The sequence below is a fragment of the Ochlerotatus camptorhynchus genome, unplaced genomic scaffold (assembly GCF_037179485.1).
Source record: "Ochlerotatus camptorhynchus isolate MF236.1 unplaced genomic scaffold, CSIRO-AGI_Acam_v1.1 ptg000544l, whole genome shotgun sequence".
NCBI lineage: Eukaryota > Metazoa > Arthropoda > Insecta > Diptera > Culicidae > Ochlerotatus > Ochlerotatus camptorhynchus.
The window spans coordinates 62,416-85,181 of NW_027041027.1; the positions used below are offsets into that span (position 1 = coordinate 62,416).

Sequence of the window (22,766 nt, forward strand, 5' to 3'; positions counted from 1 at the left end):
CAAAAGAACCGGTACTCGCAAGCATGAGCTCCATCCAGTTCAGTGTTGGGGACTTTCAGCTTGGGTTTGTTTTTCCGCCTCTACACTGACGTAGTCACCGCCACAAACGTCGTCGTCTTCGGTGATCAGTGCTCCCGCCGTAGCACGGTCGGATTGTTGTTATTGTTGTTTCGCGCTGCTGTTGTTGTGGTTTCGGATCTCGCCAGCTCACTCTGAGGCTCTACACCGCAAAACAGAAGAGGTGAGCGCGAGGAGGATCGATCACACGCTCTCGTCGCGTCGGTTTTGCCAGAGGGGACTGTTCACAACACAGCTTTTGTGTATCCGATCAGTTTACAAAGAACATTCGTACGTGTCGGTAGCGAGTTTTGTACTTATCCGCGATTCATCCCGGAACCGCGCGTCCGGTCGCGTTCAATTTGTAAAAAGATTTCCCAGGATCTAGCGAATTGGTTGTGAGCTTTATTGTGTGGCTCGTATTGTATTGGAAGGCGAAGATTTCCGATAAGCTGTTAGAAGAAAATTGATTTGTAAGTTCCCGATTTGTAAATTAGTCATATTGAGTCATCTAGGTATATTGTGCTTGGCATCTACTCATAGTGATACAATACAAAGCTTTGGTGAAGACAAAAGAGCTTATGTGATGCAGTTAGAACAAAGAAAATTGATTTAAAAGTGCCAATTGTTTAATTACAAGATACGAATCGTTGTTACCAGATAATTGAGCGTTTAACTGCTTCGAATCGTGTCTCGGTCGAGTTTCAAAAAAATCCCTAATCCACTGCCCCAGTGACGGATCCACACGCGATGTAACAATGAAGTAATAACGAATTCATCGCTATTACCTAACTTTTATTTATTTTTCTTTCTCTCATCTCACACATTTTTCCTCCCCACGAGTGCACAACAAGCCGTTCGTGGATCCAAACCCGTTTGTGTGTGTTGTGATAGAAAGTGAAAATAGCAACTCCCCTCGACGCAGAGGCATTTCTTCGCGCCATGCAGCTGAAACGCCAAAGCTCGAAAAGTGAAGTAATCGAGCTGCGCCTCAGTGAAACAGCAAAAATCGAAACGCCGGTCCGTGTTGTCTAGCGAGTGCGCGTACTCGGAAAGAGAGTGAAAAAAGGGGAGACACGAGAAATTAAAGAAAAGAAAAAAAACCGCGAGAAAAGTGCACGCAAAAGAAAGTGAAAAGAGATGTGGACGAAGTGAAAGAGAAGAGAACACGAAACGGTTTGATGCAATCGCGAGTGAACGAGCAAACATAACCTACGCAAAGTTTTTAATAGAGTTGGAGAGCCGTGACCAAAGAATTGGCGCATGAAGAGTGCACATTACGTAAAGTGGAGAAGCAGAAGCGAATAATTGGTGGATTACTACAGAGACGTACCGCTGTTTGCGGATGGAGTTTTAGCCGGTATTTCTTATTCCCAATACCTAGCTACCTGATCTTTGGTAGTAAGAATACTGACCGCGAATGGTATCTTTATTTCTAAAAAAAAAACAGGCATCAAGGAATCCAGAAAAAATATTACCGGTGAAAATTCCATCCGCAAACAACGGTACCCCTCTGTACATGCAAATGGGGGGAAGTGCTTGTGTGCGTACACTGGGGCTTGGAATGTTTTGAGAGACAAGTGCTTGGAAGAAAGTGACTCAGTGTGATTGAGGAAGTGCCGGGAGCGTAAAGAGATTGAACATGTACGCAACGGTCTTTTAAAGGGATGAATGGGTTTAAAACGACGCCAAAAATATGTGCTTAAGGCCTATAATCAAATCTTTGGCAGACTTACAGAATGCTGGGCTGGTGTGTGCAGTAATGCAGTGATATGAGAGTCATAAATCAACAATATTCGGCTCATAATTGATTTGAAATGTGATGGCATGGAAATATAGAAGGCTGCAATTTTATTGATTTTGTGTCATACATTTTTGAACACTGGCAGATAGTAATTTCAACACTGATAAAGTTTCAATTTACCGATGAACCTGAATCGTAATACAGCAAATACAAAATTAAATCTAAAAGCGCCAACTCATCCTACAACCAGAGTTGCTTCCACTCACTTGCTATAAAAAATTGTTTTTCGGAATTATGAAATCATTAGATGTTATAATGGTTATAAGTACTTGAAGGTTATAAGACGGGATCGTGAAGTATGTATTTGACACATAAAACCTGTCAATATTGCTTTCAGTGCGTCAAAATCACCGATTTTCCGATTCGTGAGCGTTCACTCTGAGTGAACGCTCATGAATCATAAAATCGCTGATTGTGATGCTCTGAAAGCGAAATTGATAGGTTTTATGAGTCAAACGCACACTTTTCACCCTCTTCTTGTTACTTGCAAGTACAACATATCATTATATCCGGAGTGATTTGAGATTTGAGCGTAATTGCTTTTCTAAGCAAACACGTCAATCACCGATTTTTCACGAATAAAAGCTCAATCTCGAAAACTAATAACACTATCAGGTAGAGGAATGATTCCTGTATCATTTGGTATAGTTTGTTTATGAGATTGAGCTATTGTTCGAGAGAAATCGGTGATTTACGTGTTTGTTTAGAAAAGCAATTACGCCCAAATCTCAAATTACTCCGGATATCATATAATGATTTCATTATTCCGAAAAACATTTTTTTTATAGCAAGTTAGTGCAAGCCACCCTGCCTACAACCAAATGAGCTAAAACTTTTAGAGAATGGCTTTCTCATCTAAAGGCATAAAACCGTGGAAAATTAGAACTTTTATTCCAAAAATGACCGTCACGAAGGCTGATATACCCTAGCACGTCAAATTTGCTAGAGTACACATCTCGGTTACTATTGTGACATCGCTCATGAAACTGGAACTCCTTTTTCGCTACACTGAATCAAACGCGGAGTTGTAGTTTTATTGTTCAATATTGTGTTAGTTGTGATATTTGTCCTCTTGAAGTTTCGAGGATTGCCGGCGCCGGTTATGCCACTGTTAACAAGTGATGTTCACGCTCTTTTCGACATAAAACCACAGCAGCAGTGTGATTGACCAAACAGAATGCATATTGCACCACTGGCCCGCAAAGTTTGCATAGCAAAGTCTGACAAGTGACAACTTCAGTAATAAGGACGGCTCCAGCATAGTGGTTAAGATTCATGCCAAAGTCACGAGTTCAAATCTAATTCCTGACAAGTCACGGGTTACCCGAAACTGTTTTAGCGATTATAAAACATCTTAAATATTTCAATTAGTTATACATATATTTTCATTTAAAACAATTTCTGTTTTAACTAAACATTTCTCTCTTTGAAAATATAATTTAGCTCAATAGCGTTCAGTCTAGCCAAGCGGCCATCGAATAAATTTCATTATTCTGTAACACAGAGAATCTTTAATGTTCTGAGACTTTAGAGATCTCGGACATCAAAACATTATGGATCTCAGAAAATTAGCTGCAATTTTGGAACATATTATTTTTCTCACAATGATAATGACATTAAATTCGTGGAAAAGTTGCTATGATGAAACGTGTTAACTCCACTCCTTGAGCATTGTTGGGGACCGTTTTCACGGCCCTCACTACGTTGGTGACTTTAACTATATAATGAATCTTTTCCTGTTTTGAGTTTAATATATGCACAATCTTTAGTAAGCCAATATTATCTCTTAAACTTACTGCAGGTTGTTCTCCATTGTATAGATCGTCAATTTTTCGCAAACAACCTTAATCATGCAAACCAACATTATCAACAGGTTGGGGATTGTTTTCTGGTGTCTGATCTTTATCTTGGTTTACTCTATTAATGTATTGATGGCAATCAAAAAGATTGTTAAAGAGGTAATCCTCGATTTGTTATATTATAGGCTTTTTGATCGATGACTGAAAAGTTGAATGATCTTGTGAAGGTTTCGATCATCACGAACATTAAACCAGCGTGAACTATCCAATGGCGATTTTTTTTCTTCGGACGAGCCTCTTTTCCAGGATCAATATTTCCGATCAAAACCGTCACAAGATGCTTTCCTAGGTCTAGACAAAGTAAGATGGCCGAATTTTAATAATATATTTGAAAAGGCTTCTGACGACTTCATTTAGGAATCTATGGGTGGTTATTTAGTATAAAGGGAAAATGGCTCTAACATTGGTATATGGATTTAAAGATTGGCACAAAATGAATAAAAATAGCTTTATTTAGGAAATTGTGCATGGACCCAATCATGAGGGCATTTAGATCGACATTGGGCAATTTATGATGATTGATGATGATTTAAAGATTGTATACGTATTCTTGATAAATCCTTTTCCTACAATTTAAGTCGACCAATTCAAAAGATTTTGACACAGATAATCACGTGTAATCTTTCAAAATGTTTCCATACATTCACTGTTAACAAGTGATGTTCACGCTCTTTTCGACATAAAACCACAGCAGCAGTGTGATTGACCAAACAGAATGCATATTGCACCACTGGCCCGCAAAGTTTGCATAGCAAATTTACGCCGCATCAGTAATATAGCCATTGCATGGTTGGTGGTTTTTATATACCAACAGCCATCGTTTCTTCGCAGCATCATCATCACCGCATTGCCATCATCGTCGTCGTCGTCGTCATCTTCCAAACGATCACGCAGCAGAGTGGAATAAACCACCACCAGCAGCAATAGCATCATCGGGCGCCGTCGTTGGATCGAAAAAGTTGTATACAACCACAACATTAACATCGACTACAACATCAACAACAACAATAACAACAACATCACTGTAAAATAACTAAGCGAAAAAGTTGATTAAATAATAGGCTCGCTTTTGCGACTGTGTTGTGTCTAGTTCGGTGAAGTAACCGCGCAACTTAGTGGGAAGTAATTGGCGAACAACAGAGGGAGCCTCGTCTTGGAAAACAGAAACAGCGTAGAAACGTCATTAAAGTCAGCCTCACCGACGTCCGCAGAATCAACTTGCATCAGATTCGGTAAGTGCAGAAGATACGAAATTGATCATTTTAAATGTTTACCAAATATTTTAATACTTACGTGGCTGACGTTTTTGATCTGACAAGTTAAAATTAAAAACAGGTAGACAGTTCTCAATGGCTTATGATGAAACAACTTTCAATCGATAAGGATTTGGTTCTAGTTAATATATGAAATTTAAAAAAAAAAACATTTTTAAAATTAAATGGTATGCATAAGTACCAGGGTTAGCAGCACCGGTGATATAGTGGTAAGCGTTATTGCCTCTGACCCCAAAAGGCCTGAGTTCAATCCCAGTTGGCGCCGCTGGGATTTTCTAAGGCATAAAATCTTTGATCACGCCTTCCTTCAGAAGGGAAGTACAGTCGTTGGTCCCTAGTCCATGAGTTGATGGGTCGATAGGTAGGGTCCAGGTTTGGTTGGGAACTGTCTTCCTGGCATCGATAGCATTGGTACTCAGTACGGAAAACAAGATCTACGGAAAAAAAAACAAGGAAAAAAAGTTCGAGGGTTGTTAATGATGAACGCCGAAAGTCAGCGTTAACGTCTTCAATTGGAAAATGCGTTGCATACTAGAGGCATAGAGGTTACTAAGACCAGAAGGTCCCGAAAAAACGTGCTCAACTTTTTGGCTCAGCTCTGGTAGTCTTTTCGGTCCCAAGCTGCACCCCACGAAACATAGGAAAAATCATGAACCCCTCATTTTATCTGTCAAACTTTCATAGCGAATCAAAACAAACATAGTGTAGCTCTAGAATTTCGAATAGAATGGGGTACGTTGTGCGATGTACTTGCGATAGGCTAGTCCAGTGTGAGCCAATTTAAAATCGTTAGTGCACTGTAAGTAGCGTAATGCGGGAGAAAATTTATCATAATTGGTTGCTAATTTAGTTGTCACGTATATAAGTTTAGGTGATACAAATCTAGATAAAAATTCATCGTGAGAGTTCAGTCTTTAAACGAGTTTCTCATAACAAAAAACTAGACTGACAGCATTCAATAGTTATTAATAGTCAATTAAAGATCACAAGGCTGCAACTATTGCTGTCATTAGCTTAAAAGTGGCATTTGGCATTGGACTAAGCGTCACTGGATCGGAATAATTTGAAAATTTGCGGTGAAATGTTTCCAATATTAAAAAATCACAGTTTTTTCTGTGAAATTTAGTGATTTTTTTAAACTATGCATTTTAAGAAATTTTCTTTGAAATTTCTGCGGAAAAAACACTTTGTACAAGGATTTTAACATCTGAATCGGATTCAGGGTATACAAATTTAATAGGAACAGTAACTAGAAATTTACTCGAAAGTCATTCGAGAGCTTGACTAATTTCACCCCTAATCGCCCCATTTTCAAATTTTAGGGTTCTAAAATGCCCTAAAAATAAACAAATTACTCAATATGATAAGTGATCATGCAGAACTATAGAGACCTCATAGCTACTGATTTTAATACCATTAGTTTGTCAATTTCGATTGATGTGCAGTCGGATAAATTTACGAACAATATCTGTATCGACTCACTAACTCTTCTACCGGATCGCAACCTCTTCACTTAATGGCTAGCCTCTATGCGCACTCACACTATCTTAGCATGTTGCCTATCTTAACTGCAGGCAGAAGATGCCTTCTACCGCTAGGTGCGCTAGTGTTCGCCAATGAATAGTGGAGTCACTGTCTATTCCGAAGTTCCACTACTGTTATATGTAAATATGCATCTATTTTGTATGTACAGTGTTGCCAAATATGTTAAACCCACATTTGAAAACTTTAAACACAATTTTCATAGCATGCGTATCTATTAATATCCCGTTTGATGGCACCACGAGGAACACCATCTTTTCATCAACACCATCCAAAAAGTAAAAAAAAATAAGAAAAAATATTTTTATTTTATTCTATTTTTTGCCGTTTTGTCTTAAAACATGGATTCTTTCTCTAAGCGGCGCCGGTGGTGTAGTGGTAAGCGTGATTGCCTCTCACCCCAAGTAGCACACATCCGGCACAGAAGGTTGCAGCAACTTGATTGTGACCCAAACAGTCACATAGAGGTAACCTCAACAGGTTTGTGACCAGTGTGCTAATAGGGACCCCAGCAGACTTGGATTCAATCCCAGTCGGCGCCGCCGGGATGTTCTGAGGGTTAGGGAAGTAAAGCCGTTGGTCCCCGGTTCATGAGTTGATGGGTCGATAGGTAGGGTCCTAGCGTCGGTAGCATTGGTGCTCAGCACGGAAAACAAGATCTCACAAAATCAAATCAAGAATAAATTGATTCTTTCTCTTGACTTACTGTTTCAAATTAATTTTGAAATTATTTAACGACTGAAAAGTTTAACCTTTCATTACGCGTGCCAACTTTTGTAACACGAGCTCTCGTGCGTTGTACAAAACACAATTGTTTGCAAATATAGTGCGAAAATTTAATAGTTAACGTGTAGCTCCTTTCCGGAAAATAAAATCTCATCGTTCCCATCCCACCTACTTTTCACAAACCAAGTGCAAATGCGTGTGTGTGGTGCAAAAAGAAGAAAGTCTTCATCGACCAGCCGCCAACTGTGCCTTCCCAAGCAGAGCTTCACCACCACATCGAAACAAACAGCGCGCTGCTTGGTTGGTGCCATTTGGTAGCCAATCAGAACAGGTCAGAGAAGAAAAGGAAGAATAATTTTATTATTAAATAAGTGATCTTAAAATTTTCCTTCATATAGTCCTCAAGTTGATTTTTTTTTTGTTACTTGCGCCCTTCTTATTCTCCCAGTCCAGCCTAAACGAGGTGATCTTTTTTAAGACCGAATAAGAGTGTTGTGAACTTTCTTCCAAGGTTCAGCTATCACCCATCGAGGCCTCAGTTATCCTAAAACTCCACCAGTTCCTGCAATGGTCTAGGATTGACTAACAATAGTATCTTATCCAAGTAACAATTTAACAGCCTTTTGGCTTTCACTCTGATTTATTGTGGTTTTATAACAGCAATACGCAATATTTTTAGTTTAAATACAGTATTTAAAAGTGCAAAACATTCTTGATCAGTAGTTCAGCATTATGCTGTTTTAAAAACCTTTTAAAGCCTGATCCGAATAGCATCAGTGCCAAACTGGGACTGCGGAAAACTGCTGACCGGAACTTCAAAAGCTGTCCGTCAGCTGGAAATTGACTGCCTTCCGAACCATAGCAACGATTTCATTCGGCGAAAGGGTTAACTGTTCCAAAAATTCCAAGCAAGCGCACATAAACTTCATCGCATCATCCAGAAGAAGGAAAACTTTTCGGAAACGATTGAGCTTCCACCTGTTCCAAGTTACGTAGAAACACTTCCTGAGTAACTAATTCCAATAGATGAATCGCCCTTATCAAGGATGTCACGCAACTTGTTGATCCAACGCTGGAATAGAACATATTGTTATTATTCCATATGCTTTTTTACAATCTTCGTTTTTCAAGATCAATTTATCAATGAGCAGTAATAGAGATTACGAAAATCATCAAATTGTCTCGGCTGGAAGCAATGATTAACATAACAAATAACTATATTTTGTAAGCTAAATTAAAAATAATAAGTCAAATCAACGTTTTCCGAAGGCGGACTTATTTGTTTCGATCTTCCGAAGCACATTTCATATAAGATTTAATCTGTCACCTAAAAATAGACCACAATACGAGTTCCGATAATTTTAGTGATTCTTTCACTTTAATGACGAGGAAATTTATGAGTATTTTTGACAGATTTATTTTTGAACAATGAATTTGGCAAAATTGGACGATATTTATGTATTCCATTTTATCTTGATTGATGCTTTATTTTTAGTGCGCAAAGCAAGTGTCAAAGGCTAATGGCACAAGTATTGATACCAAATGGCTTTTTTTTTGGTACTTTAAATAAAGATTTCAAATGGTTCTCAATGTATTCCTCATATAACCTTTTTGCAGCAAGTCATTCTTAAAATGTCTCGATAATACTCTTTAGAACATCCTTCAGGGGGGCAACTAGACAGAATCTAGTCTCAATGAGATTTTAGTGGATGTAGTAAAGGTAAAGCTATCTTGACCAGGTTTTTTATGAATGTTGTGTTATAGAAGCCTTGTAGTACATCATAAAACCTTAAATGTTACTTGGCTATTTTAACCTTGAGAGAAGTTATTAAATCGTAATATTCTCCAAATTAAGCTTCAAGTATTGGTCTATTGGACATGGGTATTAAATTTCATGTGGTGATGAACTAGCTAAAGGCTTGAAATCTCCTTAATAAAGAAAAAATCATGTAATATGTTAAATATAAAGAAGATTACTGGACTACGAAGCTACAACCACAGATTTTCAGCACAATGTTGCCAAAATAATTATTTCGTGACTGAAAAGTTTAATTTGTTTTTTTTTTTAAAGATAATGCAATTATACTTTTCTATTATTTTAATTGTCATTTTCCATTGTCTATTATCTTAGACAAATAGAAAAATGACTTCACATACAAGTTATCGTCCACTAATTTAACGGTTGATTTTTTTTTTTGATAGTCAGTAGTGTACTCATCGACAGCATGCATAGCGCATAGTAAATCTATGTACATTAACGTTTGAACACTACCACCATCTGTTGAGCATACTGCCCTCCACAGTGTAGACAGCAGATGGCAACATGGACGATGTTTTACAATCAGACCTTCTAAGACAGAAAAATTTGATCGTATTTGACTGCCTCATGGTCTTCTGGCTTAATGTCCTGAATATACTATTCCCCTAACACGCCACGTTTTAAAGGTACAACTATCTTCATGAGGCTGCACCGCCCTACAGACGTGTATGACATCACACTGAAAATATTTTTTCGTTAATTCTCTGACGCTCGTTTCATAAAAATGGATTTCGTAGATAAAACACTTTTTCTGTAATTGTACGAAACATTCGTATTGCCTGTCATCTGACAAAATGCTAATGCCTTATTCGTACAATACACGAAATCAATTTCGTACGGACAAGCATACTGCTGCTCTTTTTGTAACTCATGTTGCTGATGGCGGTGATGTGCTGAGTTTTGTGTGTTGAAAAGCTGTTGCTGCTGCTGTCGTCCTGCTCATATTTTTGCGAGTGATGTTGATGTGAATGAAGGTGAAATCGCCAAGATGATGTTGCAGATGGGATTAAAATAAGGGATGGACTTTAATCTAGTGCGGGGAAATCATTCTTCATGGAATAAAATAGAGGCTAGTTGCCTCCTAAGTGAAGTGCGATCGTACGAAATGCCTTCGTACATACAATCATAACCAGGAAGACAATTTATTTTTTGACGAAACTTTCGTTGTCCTTTGCAATATTTTCTTTTTTGAGTACATGCATGTTTCGTACTTTTTTCTATCGACACGAAAGTTTCGTATTTATTTTATGAATCATTCGTTCGCAATACGAAATAAAATCAGTAGCGAGTGTGGCATTTATAACGAAACTAGCTTCATAAACAGTACGAATCTATTTCGTTGCAGATAACATCGAATGGATTCGTGAATCAAACGAACGATTTCGTTGGATAAACTAAATTTTAAATATTTTCAATGCAGCAAGATTGTAGCACGGAAGTGCTCCGCTTACTGAATATACCGCCTTAGAATTCGAAATATCACCAGATTAAGCCTATAACATCGAGATACCGTTTTCAAATATTCTAGACAAATTTGCCGTGAGTAATATTCTTCAAATGATCCTTTCACAACAATAATGTCACATGCTAAGGTACAGCAAAAACGTGAATAATATCCCAATGTATAAAAGGGGCGTACCTAAAAAATGTGCCTTGTTAGGGTATAAGAATATTATAGATAAAGAATCAAGGGAGCACAATGTAATCAAAAATAGCCCTAGTAAACAATACTTCACGATAGGACGTTGTATAATTGTGACTTTTGAAAAATACGGGAAGAAAAAATATATTAGAGGACCACTGGAATCAGAACTACCTACTCCCAGTATTCACTCAATGTATGATGCAATCCGTTCGGGTTTCAATCAAATAATCATACCAATAGTTTATAAAGGGTGTCTACAGTTAAATTGCATCGCTTAGAAGTATTCGCCAAAAATAAGTCCCTCAACCGATTGTCATGAAATTGTCAGGGATTAAAAAACTAAACTGTTTTACGTATCTTTATTTCACTCTATTTCTTCACCAAATCCAAATGCCCAAACTTATTTTCTTCTTAATTCCACCCACAAGATTTTTTACAACGGTTGCATCGACATTTTTTTTTTCTGCTTTAAACCATGATTTCAACATTGCCTGCTCCGTAGTGACAACTCTAGGATGCTTACGGAGTTCGTGCTGCATTTGTCCAGTATTTTTCGATAGGCTGCAACTCCGGGGTGTTTGGGGGATTGAGATCCTTCGCCACGAAATTTACCCCATCTCCCTTGGAGTAGTGACAAGAGGCTAGATCCGGCCAATAAAAAAGGAACGTTGTGTGATTTGAGAAACGGAAGTAGTCATTTCTTCAAGCACTCATTCATGTAGACATGGCCATTTACGGTAGTAGTTGCTACGAAAGGCTTGTTCCGTTTTTCGCACGGACAAATCGCCTACCAACTCATTCTTTCTGGTTGGATTGCCAACATCTTTCCGATGACTAGGTGCGAAAGATGTGGGTTTTTTAGGTCAGTGTGCAAAATTTTCTCGCGCAAGCGCTGTTCCTTTGACTCCATTTTCAAAACTACTAGAAATTGTGAAATAAAACTCACGCAGTGTAAACAATACACGCTGAGGCCATCTCACCCAAAATTTAAATAAAATTAACACAATGGACAAACTGTTACAACTTTTTGAAAGTGATGCAATTTAACTGTGGACACCCTTTAGTACTCGAATAGGTTCGGTGTACAGAATTGCTGCAAAGAAATTTTTAAATAAATTTGATCCATAGCATTAAAAGTCATCGCATATTTTGATCAGAAATAACACAAAAGTGTGCTGTGATTTGTCCCGACAAAAGGGTTTTAGACCGAGAAAAGAAAGGACAACTATCCGCGAAGGTTGCCACAGGTCGTCCGAGGTCAGGTCGGGTTCCGAGGGTTATCGCTGCTATCAAAAGAAAGATTCGGGTGAATCCAGTGCGTTCAATAAGGAACATGGCAAAGGAACACGGGATCAGTGACGTTACGGCACGGAAGATCGTAAAGGAAGATTGCGGGGCGAAGTCGAGGGCACGGAAAAAATCTCACATGATTACCAACCGCATCCGAGAGCTACGAGTCGAACGATGCAAGAAAATCTTGAACTTCCTTAAGCGAAAAAAATCGGTAATCCTGTTCACCGACGAGAGCATGTATACCGTCGATCCCGTATCAAATTCCAGAACCAACCGGTATATTAGTTCTCTTCCGGTAAAAAACGTGACCGACGAGCACAAGAACGTGTATCTAACCAAGCATCCTGCTAGCTTTATGGTGTTTGGATTGGTGGCTTCCGATGGCCCAAAAATGGACCCGGTGTTCATTCCAGAAGGCGGCAAGGTCAACACGGAGGTCTACATCAGGATTTTAAGTAAGTATGTTCTTCCGTGGATCAAAGAACAGTATGGTCCGAAGCCAAATGTTGTATTTCAACAAGATGGGGCTCCGTGCCCCACCTCGACCGCATTCAGAAGTGGTTGCAGCGTTCTGGGCGAAGGATAAGCCCCGATCTTAATCCGCTGGATTACTCAATATGGCGCGTCATGAAGACCAAGGCCTGTTCTAAACGCCACCCGAGAACAGCAAGCCTCAGACAAACATTGACCCGTACCTGGAGAGAAATGGATCCAGACTTCATTATTAGAACCTGTCGTGCATTCCGGAAGCGTGTGGAAGCTGTAATTGCAGCAAGTGGAAACTCGATCGATGATTAACATAGTTGAAGACTCTGAGAAACATCCCCCCTTTGAATAAATAAAAAACTTTAGAACGAAATTTTTGAGAATTTTTTTTAAATTTTAACATAGCTCAATGGTGCAAACATTATCACGCATACGGTACTAGATATTTTTATTTGTTTCAGGGAAAAATATGTAGGGAAAAAATAATTAGTCTTAACTTAAACGACTAGTGACTCGACAAATATTTTAAATCGAAAAATAACAATATAAATTTTATAAACCATTTGGCATGACCAATTAACCCGAAAGAAAGCGAAACGGTACAAATCAGTTGAAAATATCCAACGATATAACAAAACTGTGATTATGGTTAGGTTCTCGAATAGGGTAGAGAAACTCTTCGGCTTAAGTGCCCCTTTTTGGGACTATCGATCAGAAAACATCAAATATATCAATGATTTTGGCGTTAACAGGGAAATTACAATACTTTAGTTCAAATGCTACCGAACGAAGTCAATAAGAACGCGTGATATGAATGTTTGCACCCAATATTCTCAAATATTAATGAAGCGCTCCGACCGAATCAATCTTTATCTTCATCCGATAGGCCGAAGTGAATTCATTGGCGTTTCAATGGCGTTTCAATGCGTTAGGCTGAGTTTAGAATGCGTATGCCGAGTTTGGCGTCAAGAAGCAGTGTTAGACTTTTAGCAACACCTCAACGATTGGTTTCTCTTTATTAAATCTTACGGTACGTACGGAAAGGTAAATAAATATGGAAGCCATCAGTAATAATAACATTCCGTTTGGTGCTAAACTGCGCTAGATTAGGAAAGACTAATGGGGTGTTTACACTTATGTTATTTCATTAGCGCTAATGAGCCAGCTGCTAGCAAAAAAGCTCACCAGCATAATGTAAACAGAGCATCAGCGTCTACCAGCATGAGATTTCAGGAGCAACTGAAATTGGTGCTAAATGATTAGTACACTAGCGCTAGCAAATCCGTATAGATGTAAACACCCCATTAGTGGGGGTTGTGCTTAATATGCTGAAAATATATAATAATGTCTAGATGTAGCAACAAGATAATCCGCACAATATAATGTGGCAACACTGTAAAAAAAAACTTTTCTTGGTATTTCAAAACCGGGAGTGGTGGGTTCGATTCCCGGTCCGGTCGAAGAAATCTTTCGATTTGGATTTTTTTTTTCGGTTTATCTGGGCTCACTGCAATTGCCATACAATACACAAACTCATGCATCGGTGTTGGCTTAGAAAGCTCTCATTTAATAACTGTGGAATTGCATCTAGAACACTTTTGATTCAGTCCCAACCTGGATCGGGTATGAAGATTGGGTCTGCTCGTTGGCTGTCAAATATCAGTGTGAACGTTTGTTTTTGTAACCTGGCTCAAGTTGAGGTTCACACAGACAATGAGTTCGGGTTCGCACGGGTCCCAACCTGAATAATAAACAAATTCGCTATAAATTGTGCGCCGGGAAAACGCTCGCTACAAAATCCTAAAAAGCCTAGAAGACAAGAAGAAGAATGAAAACGTCCCATCGAATCAAAATGACGTCTGAGACAATGTTTTATTTTCAAGATTTTTAAACTTATGTTTATTTGAAAGGCAAAAATGCTCACTGTACTGATATTGGACACAATGGACATTGAGAAAAACGGTAAAACATAAACTATCTCTTAGCGGCGCCGGTGGTGTAGTGGTAAGCGTGATTGCCTCTCACCCCAGCAGGCCTGGGTTCAATCCCAGTCGGCACCGCCGGGATGTTCTGAGGCATAACATCTCTGATCATAGGGAAGTAAAGCCGTTGGTCTCCGGTTCATGAGTTGATGTGATGGGCCGATAGGTAGGGTCCAGGTGTGAGAGCTGCCTCCCTGGCGTCGGTAGCATTGGTGCTCAGCACGGAAAACAAGATCGACGGAGAACAAATCAAGGGAAAAAAATCATCTTTCATAAAAAAAAAATGTTATTGCTTTTTATGAAAAGGCATTTCAGTTTCCTACAACTTTGTGTCAGACATCATTAAGATTAGATGAATCATTTTCGTACTATGATTTATTGAAAAATATCTAATCATAAGAAAAGAGTCAAAATGGCCGAGTTTCAGCACAAACTTGCTTCATTGAACAATTATGCAAAGTTTGATGGTATTCCGAGAGGGTAAAATCTAAAATTTGCATATTTTTCGCTATTTTTCGATGATTTGCTCACATCATAAACTTATCCAATGTGTGCTCTGAATTACTCCAAAGTTGCATGATTTCCAATCAAATTTTTATCACAGCTCTTTTCAAACGAGTTTCAATGAAAAAAAAAACAGTTTCGATTCAATATTTCCCAACGTTATGTAACAGAAGGAAAAAAAAACCTCTACCGGCTTTGTCGAGTGTTCAAACATTTTTCATACATCATCATAGCTCGAAACCCAAACTTGCTGTCAAGCACGTCTCCTCTTTACTCCAACTGGTTTGGTTACATACACAAGATAATGTCTGTGAATGCATTTGTATGACTCTTAAAGCGGATTACAGAGCAAACATGTCTCAGCAATGCAACATTACTTGTTTTATTTCTAAACCTCGTTGACGACATCCAGACTGTCTGCATTTCCGTCAGTGATCGAGACTGACGTTGATTTTTGTAATCTGTCTGACGATGAGTTTATTTTCTTGAAAATGTTTGGTTGCCGAAGAACTCATTTTGTTTTATAATACAACATGAAAACGGAAAACATAAACGAAATCAAAGATCTATAATACCTAACGCATTTGTTTACAACATAGGTGATATCACACCCTACTTTTCATTATTAGAGCACCCCAGCTCCGATCACGACAAGATAACTCTGTGGTAGAGAGAGGGAGAAAAAGTCCAACACTGCAATGAGATAAAAAAAAAGTCAACAGCAGACTCCTATATTATGAACCCGGATGTAAATGAAAAAAAAAACTCTGGCGTCGTCGTCGTGGTCGTTGCTACGTGAATTATTACTGGAGCCCGCATGAATGTGATCAGCATACTGGACCGGTACTTCTCCCTGCTGGCTGGCGCTCGCCGACTGACTGATGCTGTTTCGAAGTTGTACATCAACTTTCGGGCACTTGAGTTTCACGCTTGCCGTTCGTTGATGTCTCTTCACCAGCTGATTCGATGCTGGGCACGCGATTAGCGTCGTTGTATGTGAATCGATGTCGCTAAACGTTGTTTATGTGCACGGATAAACACATTGAAGCGATGGCCATACCGAAGGCGGATAATCAAAGGTGGCACAGAAGGAAGAAGTGTTAGTTTGTCTACTAAAATGAGCTAAGACGATTGCATATGACAAGTTTTGCTATAATCAACACTCCTCATATTTATTCGGGAAATTCACGTCACTTCCGTAAGAAATTAATTTGGCACTGTTTATGGCAAAACAGTGAACTTTTCATAAACATTAACGGCACATAATTCACCAACACTAGCGAACCGTGAGTTCTAACCCACCTGTGATTATCTACCTTGGGCCATACCGCAGTGGATAATATTTTGTGCAAGCTGTGTGCAAATTTAACGGTAAGATGGGTCCGAATAAATGTTGCAATGTACCTCTCAATGTACCTTTATAACATTTCAATGCATGGCTAAAAAGCGGTAGTCGTGCGAATCGTAATCTTACCTCACAGGCCAAATAAAATGAAAATTTATTACGTCCAATTTGCACTCCAAACACGTAAGCGAGGGAAATCAAATCAATGTATTATTAACGTTCAAATCTGTTCAAATCATATTCAATTGTAAATTATTTAAGAATAACCATAAAAGCCGTTATACACCCAACCGCGAAATGTAATATTCTATTACATATTTGCATAATAAGTATGCAGAATTTGTTATGTTGAACCGATACGGTCATATAGTACACACAAAGTTTTTTAAATAATTTTGTAATTTTTATGTTTGCTAGGTTAGCTAAGAACAAAGTTTGTTACCCCAAATGTACTTCGCTTAGAAAATCATCTCGTAAATGTTTTATATGAAAATATAAATTCTGGAAAAACTGGGAAAAACCGCGAACAAGCAGCTTCATTTATGGATGATGTAAGAAAAGAAGTAAGAAATTAACACTGTTTTTCCCATCAATGCTACAACTAGATATCTTTATATAAAATATGCACAAATATATACAAATGTAGCACTGAGGGGGTGATTTAATGTTCATGTCCTTTGTTTTGCGTGTACAAATGTGTAATTTCTAATTTGAATCGATTCTCGGAAGAATCAGTTTTTTGAATCGATCACAAAAACAGCAAAAATTGCCTGAATTTTTTAATCCGATTCTCGAAAGAAAAGAAAAAATAATAATGCATTTGGTTCGTTGCAATAAAAGCAAGCTCATACTCGGGCAGGTATGCATTACTTTTACGTATGGTATAACACGAACAGCTACCCATCATGCCAATCGATCGAAAGAATAGGTATGGAGAGTGATTCAATTTGCTTGGAAAAAATTGAAAAAAAACAACTTCTTGACATTTTTTTCCAATAGTTTATTTGTTAGGCTCAAATGTCCAAAAAGACTTCACGGAGCCGAGAACCATTAAATAATTTAATAATTACATTAAAGTTTTAAGAGGGATATAGTTTATGAGTTCTTCTTACTCTTCCTTGGAGGCGACTTGAGTTTAGCTTCCCCTTTAATCCATGCCCTCAACTCCCTTGCTTCTGCCAATTGTTTTTCCTTCAGCAGCGCTAGCCGCTTTGTCTCCTCTTCGTCCTTTGTCTGCTCCTGCTCGGTATAATCCACTATCCCGAATGTGTAGTAGTAATACGCATCGTTTTTGTGCTTGAAAACAGGTGGCTACTGTTTCTCAGCAGTGCTTGCTTCCTCTCCATTGTTCTTCTCGGCGTCCGGGGACGTCACATCCGTCACTATCCGTCCTATTCTTCTTCGCTTTTTAAGCTTATTGCATATGGCATATTAGCTAATTGCGTATTCTCAACTTAGTGTTCTAGATGCACTTCCACAGTTATTAATTGAGAGCTTTCGATGCCTGTACCATTTTTGCATTGGTATAATTGTGTGGCAAGTCCAATCATACTTCTATGCCCAGGGAAGTCGAGAAATTTCACAATAACTCATCACTGGTTTGACCAAATTGGCTCATTTTAGGGGTAAAGTCTCGTTAAATAGGTCCCGTGTGCATGACCAAGGCCGATTTTGAAAAAAAGGTATTAAAAAAGGGTAAAAGTTTTTTTTTTGTTTTTCATATTCAAAACAGTCAGTTTTTTATTTTGTATTTCAAAAAATGGACTTTCAAAATCTGGCTTTGTCATATATGTAATTTCATCCAATTTGGTCCATCCAGTCCTGAGATATCGTGAGACCCGTAAATTAACTCTGTGTTTCGAGAAAATCCATCTTTATACCTCAATTATTTACAAACAGCAACATTTCACCTCAACACGTGTTTACTAATGCGAATACATGTTTACTAATACTAATACTAACACGTGTTTTGATCGCGCACGGGCAGGACCTTTTCCTACGTTGTATTATTTTATAAATCAAAAGACGGGCGATTGTCTGGCTGTCCTGCCATGGCGGAGGCATACGAACAATTGCTTTTATTGATAATAAAAATGGATACAATACACTGAAGAGATACATTTATTCCACTACCAGCGGTACCAGTTTGTGTAGTGTACATCAGTACGGCTGGTAGGGTAGGTACACACTTAGTGGACAGTTGCACAAACATGTTTAGTTATACGAATCGAATTCGACCATTTTTGAAAAATCGATTTTTTGGTCCATTTTACATATATGTTACCCCATGAAGTGAGTCACAAAAAAGAATGCAAAATAATAGCCTTCACCGTTTCTAGAGTTTAAAAAACTCGGTTAACGGTATTGTCATTTGACGTACACTTTGCGAATACGAAAAATTAACATGTAACGAAAAGTGGTCAGGTTTTGCACGATTATAACTCGGATATTTCATGATACATTTATTATGTTTTGGCATAAATCGATCGTAATTTTCTCTACGCATTGATTCTATCAGACAAAACTATTGATTTTAATATACTTTTTAAATAATCTGTAAAATTCAAGAATGGTCCAAAATATCGTGTAAATCAATGAATCAATTAATCCCGAGAATGTATTCTTACCCCGAAACCTCAATATATTGCACCAACCATTTTTTTATATGTTTCAAACAGTCAAACAGCAGCCACTTCATAAGAGAGGACTTTAGGCGCCGAGTTGGCTGCTTCTTGCATAAGACCGCGTGTTGAAAATAACGCCTGAGCTGAACAACTCTACTGTCCCACCAAAGCTGCAACAGATTCTTTGCAAAAATCTAAGCTAAAAACAGTCACTAAAATTTTCTGTTGATCAATTTGGCACGGAGATATCGACGTTTGAAAATAGCATATTTTTGAAAATTTTGAAGAAGAGGGATGGGCACCTGATCAGAAGAGCGGTCCAACCAGCACAATCAAATAGTTGTCAAAATTCAATAAATGAGTATATTCGACTAATTATTGATAAAATACCTAGACGTCGATTGCATTTCTGCAAATTCTTATGATCAATTGGCGTGAAATAATCCATATAGAGCATTATATTGAAAGTTGATAAAAATAAAATATATGGTTTTAAAGGGTGATACGGTCAAAATTTGGTCAAGGGAAAATGCGTGTAAATCGGTGAAATCGTTTATTTAAAAAATCAAATTAAATTTCTTTTTCAAGTTCAATTAGTATAAAATTCAGGAAAAATATTCAGTTAGGCTTCCGCTTTTCCAAATCCGAATTGCCGGGCCTTACGCTTGACCCCTGCCATCAGATTTTGTACAGCCACCTTGTCCACCTTCTTCGCCGCAGAAAGCCAGTTTGCCTTGAACTGCTGCTCGCCCTTAGCAGTTTTTTTGGTCTTCTTTAGGTTCCGCTTGACAATAGCCCAGTATTTCTCAATTGGGCGGAGCTCTGGCGTGTTGGGAGGGTTCTTGTCCTTGGGAACCACCTGCACGTTGTTGGCGACGTACCACTCCATGGCCTTTTTACCGTAATGGCAAGATGCCAAATCCGGCCAAAACAGTACGGAACAACCGTGTTTCTTCAGGAAAGGCAGCAGACGTTTATTCAAACACTCTTTCACGTAAATTTCTTGGTTGACAGTCCCGGAAGCTATGAAAATGCTGCTTTTCAAGCCACAGGTACAGATGGCTTGCCAAACCAGATATTTCTTTGCGAACTTTGACAGTTTCATGTGCTTGAAAACATCTGCTACCTTTCCCCTTCCTTTTGCCGTATAAAACTCCTGTCCCGGAAGCTGCTTGTAGTCGGCTTTGACGTAGGTTTCGTCGTCCATTACCACGCAGTCAAACTTCGTCAGCATCGTCGTGTACAGCCTCCGGGATCGCGCTTTGGCCGTCGTATTTTGTTTATCATCGCGATTTGGAGTCACTACCTTCTTGTAAGTCGATAGTCCGGCTCGTTTTTTGGCTCGATGCACGGTTGTAGACGATACACCCAGCTTATTTGCGGCATCTCGGAGAGAGAGGTTAGGGTTTCGCTTGAAACTACCGGCAACTCTCTTTGTCGTCTCAGCGGCTTCCGGTTTTCGATTTCCCCCCGATCCAGACTTCCTGGCTGTCGACAAACGTTCCCCAAACACTTTAATTACATTTGTAACGGTTGATTTGGCAACTTTTAGCGATTTTGCCAACTTTGCGTGCGAGTAGCTCGGATTTTCGCGATGCGCGAGCAAAATTTTGATACGCTGCTCTTCTTGCTTGGACGGCATTTTGACAACTGAAGAGTGAATTCCAAAATCAAAATAAGAGCAACATTCTACACACACACACCTTCAAAATGAGGGGTGTTCAGGTTTTTTAAATGCAAAATTGAAAGAAATACGTCAAGTTGATATTGACCAAATTTTGACCGTATCACCCTTTATATGCATAAAAGTGACATTGACGTTTATTGGCTGCTGTTATTCAGTGCTTGTTAGTCGTTAGTTGAATAATGGTTGTGAAAAAATTGAGTAAACGCTCTCCAAAACTATTTTGCTAGCATCTGCTTGTAGCTGTATCTGCTAAAGTAACTACTTTACAGCACAATGCTGGAAAAAGTGGCTTATTAAGCTGAACATGTTAGTTGGGCATCTTCTAATTGTTCCAGTTGCGTCGCTTTCCAGAACCATTTTCATTGGGTCGATGTCCGGAATCTTGCGACGTATCCAGCCCATCGTAGTTGCCTATTTTTTTTTTCAATGTAAACCATGGATACTTCCCCCCAGCAGCTAGTGCAATCCGTGGTTCATTCGCATGCTTCACTTCCTTACTGTATTCGTTGAACCGAATATTCGGCCAATGTGAAATTTTATGGATATTCGGTGCAGCTCTAGTTTCAAGCATAATACAAATAATGCATAAGATAGGCATTTTACCAGACGACATGCATTTAATTAACATGTAAAAATATGTTTAGTACATTTTATTACCTGAGGAGATTAGAAATAAGTAATTAAGCTAATTAATTATATTCGATTCTTTATAGATTATCCTAGGGATAAAAATATAATGTGTAGCTATCAGTGAAACGTAAAATGTAACCAGAGTTATGGAGAATGTGGTACTGGCAATAATAAAGTACAGTCAACTCTCCACAACTAGCTGTCGACTAACTCGATATCAAGTTATAGAACCATACTAAACATGAATTTCATGGCAACTGTGATAGCAATTTTGAATGGGATTGTTATTCTTTAACACGATAATTCCATAACTCGATGGTCCATTTAATATCGAGTTGTAGAGATTTCCTTGAACATTGTAGCAGATACTGGAAAGTTACAGCTCCTTTAAAAACACGATGTATACTTTATTATTTCCAGTACTTTGTCTACTGGAACTTAATACCGTAGTATGAAAGAGATGGAATCATCGTTCTATCTTCCATCAGAGCGCACCATATCGAGGTGGTCTACTTTTTTATGGGTCTGGGTTTTAGTCGTCAGTACAGCCGTTAAATGTCATGCCGGAGCAACGATTTTGAATCTTAGTTCAATCGTGTTGTCCCACAATAAGCTAAGAAAGCTCTGAAAAACCTGTCATGCAAATGCTAAAAAAACGTCTACTGTACGGCAATAATTCACACATTAAATTTTTTAAACTTGTTTTCAGGGCCTCAAAATAAACATTTCCAACTGTAAACAAAATAAATATGAAGACATTTGGTAACAAAAATTCTGAGATATTCTTATTTGCAGTTAGTGATTTGAAAAAAACGGGTCCCACGATAACTCATCACTGGTTTGACCAAATTGGCTCATTTTAGGGTTAAAGTCTCGTTAAATAGGTCCCGTGTGCATGACCAAGGCCGATTTTTGAAAAAAAAGGTATTAAAAAAGGGTAAAAGTATTTTTTTTTTGTTTTTCATATTCAAAACAGTCAGTTTTTTTTTATTTTGTATTTAAAAAAATGAACTTTCAAAATCTGGCTTTATCATATATGTACACTAAATACATCTTGTGAGTCTTCACCCCAAATTTCATCCAATTTGGTCCATTCAGTCCTGAGATATTGTGAGACCGGTAAATTAACTCTGTGTTTCGAGAAAATCCATCTTTATACCTCAATTATTTACAAACAGCAACATTTCACCTCAACACGTGTTTACTAATGCGAATACATGTTTACTAATACTAATACTAACACGTGTTTTGATCGCGCACGGGCAGGACCTTTTCCTACGTTGTGTTATTTTATAAATCAAAAGACGGGCGATTGTCTGGCTGTCCTGCCATGGCGGAGGCATACGAACAATTGCTTTTATTGATAATAAAAATAAATACAATACACTGAAGAGATACATTCATTCCACTACCAGCGGTACCAGTTTGTGTAGTGTACTTCAGTACGGCTGGTAGGGTAGGTACACACTTAGTGGACAGTTGCACAAAC

General features: G+C 38.4%; 1 protein-coding gene across 3 annotated transcripts in view; it reads left to right on the top strand.

The window, feature by feature from the left end:
- Positions 1-240: 240 nt before the first annotated feature.
- Positions 241-22,766, top strand: part of mol (dual oxidase maturation factor 1 mol) — a 210,664-nt gene continuing 188,138 nt past the window's right edge. The window contains exons 1-2 of one of the 3 annotated variants that reach the window (XM_065236298.1): positions 241-530; positions 4,535-4,952. The gene's annotated coding sequence lies outside the window, so the exon portion shown is untranslated. Of the gene's footprint in view, positions 531-1,586; positions 1,702-4,534; positions 4,953-22,766 lie in introns of those variants that run through there. The other 2 variants (XM_065236300.1, XM_065236299.1) reach the window with 2 other exon arrangements.